Below are 5,953 nucleotides of genomic sequence, written 5' to 3' on the forward strand. Positions count from 1 at the left end.
CCTGCCCTCGCGGCGCGCCGGGGGCGCCCGGGTCCGCGCCATCCACGCGGCGCGCGGGGCCCAGGCGGAGGCCGCCTTCGGGTGGCTTTGAAGCTTGAGGCCTCCCGGATCTCGGGCCGGCCCCCCACAGTTCAGCCTGTCATCCCGGCCGGCCGCCACCAGAGTCCCGACGGAGGTGCTGAGTTGTCAATGTAAATTCCTAGTTAAGCCACTTGTTGATAAAGCCTCGGGGCAAATTGGTTCCTCTTTACCTGCCCAGCCCCCGCCCTCGCCCTCGCCCTCGCCCTCGCCCGCAAGGCCCTAATTTCAGGAGGAGGTGGTCGCCGGCGGCGGCCTCGCGGCGAGCTAATTGAATTGGAACCCGCACGGCCTCCGTTCAGCTGGACGCCTGGAGGGGGTGGACGAAGGAGCCGGGGGCGGGGGTGGAGGTGGGCCTGCCGCCTGGGACTTCTGGCCTGGGGTGGGCTCCTGGTGAAGGTAGAGCAACAACATGGGGTAGGCTCTGCCCGTCCCCGTAAACGGGCGCGGTGACCGTCTGGCGGCTCCCCTGGTGCGCCGGCCTCCCCGTCCGCGCCCACGCAGTCCTGGCCCCTGCGCTCCCCACGTCCGCGTGTGCACGCTGCCCTCGCGCCGGCGGGGTCTCCTCCCGCGCGCCCCGCCCCAAATCAGAGCTCAGCGAGAATCAGCCCGCAGTCGTGGGTCCGAGCCTCGCTGTCTTCCACCCCGCTCTGTACCCCCATTTTGGGCCCCGCACCCGCACGACTTAAAATTATCGACAGGGTCTTGGAGACGGCAAGGGGAAATCTCCCCGACTGGTCCAGGCCCCGGCTCCAGTCTCCGTCTCTGCGGGCACAGGCAGGTCAAGAACAGAGGCAGCTCCCCGTATAATTCAGGCCCCAAACAACGTAGTTGGAATTGTCCAAGGAGTAGACCTTTGATGTTCTTTTTTCCTCCTAACGTTACCACATAATTTTTGGTCTCCACTATTTCCCATTACCCGTATAGACACGTCCCAAGCAATTATGCACTATAGACACGTCCCAAGCAATTATGCACTTTAAGTGCATTTCCCGGTTTTGAAGGAAAAAAAGAAAAAGGAAAAAAAAAAAAAAAAAACATTTCGAGGTACCCGTTTCATGAGCCTTAAGAGTCTGACCTGGGCGTCTCACTCTCTAGCGGCACACTAGGTAGCATCCGGAGTCCAGCGCGGAGACCCTTCTTATCCGCCCCTTTCCCTTCGTGCGCCCAGTGCCCGCGGTATCCGAAACTGGGCAGTCCCCACCACGGTCAAAGGGAGGCGGCGGGGCCCGGAGACGCGCGCGTGCTTGGCTTCCAGAAGGCGCCTCTCCACGAGCGCGAGTCCCGGGCGCGCCCCGGTGCCCCAGCCCCCGGCCTCTCCGCTTAGACGCCCGCCGGAGAAGGCTGAATCCTCCCGCTCGGCTCCCACCCAGGCAGGGCCAAGCGAGCGAGAAAAGGGAGCTCACTGACCCCACCTCCCAAGACCCTACCCCAGCCCGCGAGTTTTCGGATTTGCAATTCCAGCGTCCCGCGCTCGGGCGCACGCCCCCTCCCCGCGGATGGTCGAGGTAAATAAACACCGCGTTCAAGCAAGCAGAACCCATCATTAGCCCAAACCACGGTTAAAATAATTGCTTCGTCGCAGAACGAGAGCGGCAGTAACCAGCCAGGACTGCCTGGGACGCTCCCGCCGCCGCCGCCGCCGCCGCCGCCGCCGCCGGGGCCTCGGTGGACGCGGAGCCACGTCGCAGCCGGGGCGGCCCCGACCCCGAGGGGTGACGTGCGCGACGCGGAGCCCCGTGGGCCCGGGTCCGCGCGGAGGGAAACGCGTTCTCGGCTTCCTGCGCGAGTGAGAGCGCCGTCTCGGCCGAACGCCAGCCCTCCACAGTTATTTTCTGGGAGGCGACTAGACAGTGCTCGAATCAGACTCGCAAAGCCAGAGTGAGTCTCGGCTGCTTAAAAAGGAGAGAGAGAGAAAGAAGTTAGGGCAGGTAGGCGGCGGTGAAGGGCAGGCAGCCAGCCTGAAGCTACGTTCTTCAGAAGATGCTGCTTTGCAAGAAACGCGGAGAAAACGTGGAGGCGATGGCGAAGGGGGTGTTAGGATACTCATTAGCGGTCTCTTAAAAAGGGCAAATCTGACTCCTAATGAGTTAGTTTTCATGGCGAATTAAATGGGTCTTCGCCCAATTTAGGGGCGGGGTGGGAATGACCTCGTGGAAGCTTTGCCTGCAGCTGCCACGTGGACCTAACTCATTCTCAAACTTTAACAGGAAAAAGGGAGGTGGGATGAGAACGGAGGTAAAAAGATCGATTCTGACCCTGGGAATATAACAAAATGTTTAAAATATTTTGAGGTTTACACTTTTAAAGATAGCGGGTCTTCCCATGTCAGGGCTATATAGACTTTTTGCATGTAATTGATTTCTAATTATTAAGAAAAGTACCCAGGATAAAAATTAATTGGTGCTGGAGTACAGAAATGAACTACTTAAATGCAAACCGAGTGCCCCAAGGAAATGAGTTTTAAAAACGAACCCATGCTAGGACCTGTGTGTGATCAAACTGCTCCCAGACTTGGTGTATCTCAAGCACTGAGAAAACATGTTTCAAAATAAAAGAACCAGAAAGTGTGAGTGACTGCTTTATCTTTGCACCTCTGTTTGATTTTTAAATTCGACGGGGCAGGAAGCTGCGGGTAGGAAGGTGAGCATTGACCGAGATGCCAAAATAAGTACAGCCTAAAGGGACACAGCAAATTTTATTTTATTTACTTATTTTTGTTGCGATACGCGGGCCTCTCACTGTTGTGGCCTCTCCCGTTGCGGAGTACAGGCTCCGGACGCGCAGGCTCAGCGGCCATGGCTCCACGGGCCCAGCCGCTCCTTCCCGGACCGGGGCACGAACCCGCGTCCTCTGCATCGGCAGGCGGACTCTCAACCACTGCGCCACCAGGGAAGCCCCTAGACACAGCACATTTTAAAAGGCAAGGAGCGGCGCTGGGGCAGCTCTGCAGTGGCCCCAGGCTGAGACCTACTGCGTGGGCTGGTCAGGACCGCCACCGCCAAGGGATCCCACTGGAGGTCTGCTCCTGGGGGGACGGGGACCCCATCGGTCCCCAAGGAGCTCAGCCGGGGTGCTCCAATGTCGGCCTTTCCCCAAGTCCTCCTGCCCCAATTTAAGTCCACAAAAAGGGTGGCCATGAAGACTTACCCTGAACACCCTGCGGGAGGGCAGTCGAGGGTGTCAATAAGCCCCCACTCCCAGCAAGACAGACGCCCTAGAGGAGTGCAGACGTCCAGGCCAGGCCCTGCCGCTCTCCGTCCCTGGCGTTTCTCAGAAACTGGGCTGCGGGGGAGCAGTGCCAGGAAGCGGGTGGGATCGGGTTGGGGCGGGTGTGGTGGAAGTGATTCGGAGCCCCCTTACCCCACGCGGGGGTTACAGGGCAGGCCCAGAAAGCTGGAGGCTACTGTTCTGTCATTACGCAGGGTGGAAAGCTGGGGCAGGGCGACGTGAAGCAGAGCCTCCGAGTCAGCAGCCGACGGTCTCCCCTCGTCTTCCTGGAGTTGCCAATGGCAGCCCGGAGCTGGGACCCCACAGGTGCCCTCGGAAGGAGGAGAGAAGGGTCTTAAAGCAAAGCCACGTTTACGGAGCCCTCGCCGTTTGCCTCTTGCTCTCCGGTCTGCGAAATGGGCTCAGCACAGCAGCTCCTTAGCCCGGTGCTGGTACACAGCAGGCGCTCAATGGTTCTCTAAAGATAACGCTGTTCTTATTTAGTCTTCACAGCGGCCCGAGGGTGGGGATATCTTTATTTTCACCATCACGCAAATGAGAAGAGGGGGCTCAGAGAGGTCGCTAAGCTGCGCAGAGGCCGCACAGCAGCCGGGGCAGAAAGGTGGGATGCTAACCCAGGCCTTTGGCTGCCGGGCCCCTGCTCCAGAGGCCACCCCAAGCGGGATGGGAGCCCTCAGTGGGCTCTGTTGTCTGCAGAGGGTGACCCGGGACCAAGCCTGGCAGGTGGAGGGGCGGGGTGCGCCCCTGAGACTTCACCACCCTCCCGTGTGGCAGCAAGTTGGCTCTGAGTTGTCAGAGGGCCAGAGAAGGCTCCCCTCCAACCCAACCTGACGCTCTGCTCTGTGAAGCAGGTGCCAGGATTTTGAGCTACGTTCTCTTCCACGCCGCCTAGGGGTGAGGGCAAACCAGAGTGCCCAGGGGAGGGGACTTGCCCCAAGTCTCGGGTGAGCAGATTCCCCTATTTGAGTTCACTCCACCGAAGCTTGGTCCTGTCAAGCTGAGCCCCACAGGATCTCACCCCCAGCAACCCAAGCACCAGGGACGAGGGAACACCCCCAATAATAACAACCAGGCTAAGAATTATTCACAATTTGCTAACTACCCAGAAGGAGCTACTGTCAATGTCCTGGTTCTGCAGATGAGGAGACCAAGGCACAGAGAGGTAAGGCCAACAGCCCTGGGTCACACAGCAATGGAAGCCAAGTCTCAATACAGCCTTATTTATTTGTTTAAGAAGTTTGCCCTGGTTCGCATTTATGTCCCCCTGCCTTAGCCCCCTCCCAGACCGTGCTCAGAGCTCTACTGCATTTCTCCTCTGGCTCTCAGGCCGCTCCATGGATGGGTACTGACTTTCTCCGCATTTTGAGATAAGGAAAAACAGAGGCACCCAGAGATTAAATCATTTGCGAAGGCTCTCCTCGTTCCTCGCTGCGCCTGGCCGCCTCCTCTGGCTTTCCTCCCACATGGCCCCAGGGACACTGACAAGGGCCTCACAGAGACCCTTCCCGACTCTCTTGGGAAAGCCCCACCCCAGGGCTAAGTGAGCTGAGGTCTGGGACCTGCTCCTCGGAAAACTGGACACAGAGGAACTTCCATGTCAGAGTGGCCACTGCCCGCCCAATGCTGGAGCCCCAGAGCGAGGTGTCCAGGCACCTGGGGCTGTGCCTCCAGACACACACACACACACACACACACACACACACACACACACACACACACCTCTGTCTCTCTCTCTCTCTCCTTCCCTCTTACACGCACTCCTTTCCACTCTAGAGCTCCCTGCCCACCTCCTCCCCAAGCAGACCGAGGGGATCCCTCCCTGCGTGCCTCTGGGTGAGTTGTTTTTCTCTCTCTCACCCTAGTCTTTGTGGGAGTCCCTGCTTCTCTCACAATCCGCGTAAGTCTCCTGGGGCTTCGCCCTCTGTCTGTCTGACCCAGGCATCTCTGGGTTCTGGTGACCAGATGCCTTGTGGTCTCTCTGGGGTGGAGGAGGATCTCCGTGTCTCCTGGACACCTGTGCCTCTGTCCTGCATCCGCAGGGCACTCTACTCAGCTCTGACTGCCCGGGACCTGTGTCGCCTTCCCCGTGTCACACACACAGCTGGCTCTCCGATCGTGCAGAAGACAGACCGGGGAGGCTGTGCAAGTCGGCACGCCCATGTGCAAATCCCCCCAGGGGGTCCCTGGGGCAGCCGGGAAACGACCCGGCTGGGACAAAAGGGCCCAAACCCAACCTGGGGTGCGGGGGAGGCGTGGAAAGAGCACGTCCGTCACCTCCGTTTCCTCAGCAAACCCGGGGCTCTGGGCCGTGCTCAGGCAGGTGAAGTCCTTTCTTCCCCCAGGCACTCTGGGCTGCGCGGATTATGTTTTCTCCCTAGAGATAACACTTGTTTTCATATTTTCCACACCCTCTAAGTGGAAATAGAGCATTACAAGCTATCAGTGGAGACCAAGAGGCGCATTTTGGGTGCGCACACTGGCAGGTTTCTGGGAGCAAACTGCTGCTTTTGATTAAGAACCCAATCTGAGCACACGCCCGCCCCGTCCCTACTTGGCCTGGCCCTCATTTCCTCATTTCGCCCTCTTCTAAACCCCCTGTTCCCCGAAAGTGGGGTGTGTTTTTTTTTTTTTTTTTTTTTTTTTT

Source organism: Lipotes vexillifer, unplaced genomic scaffold (assembly GCF_000442215.2).
Source record: "Lipotes vexillifer unplaced genomic scaffold, Lipotes_vexillifer_v1.1 scaffold23, whole genome shotgun sequence".
Lineage (NCBI taxonomy): Eukaryota > Metazoa > Chordata > Mammalia > Artiodactyla > Lipotidae > Lipotes > Lipotes vexillifer.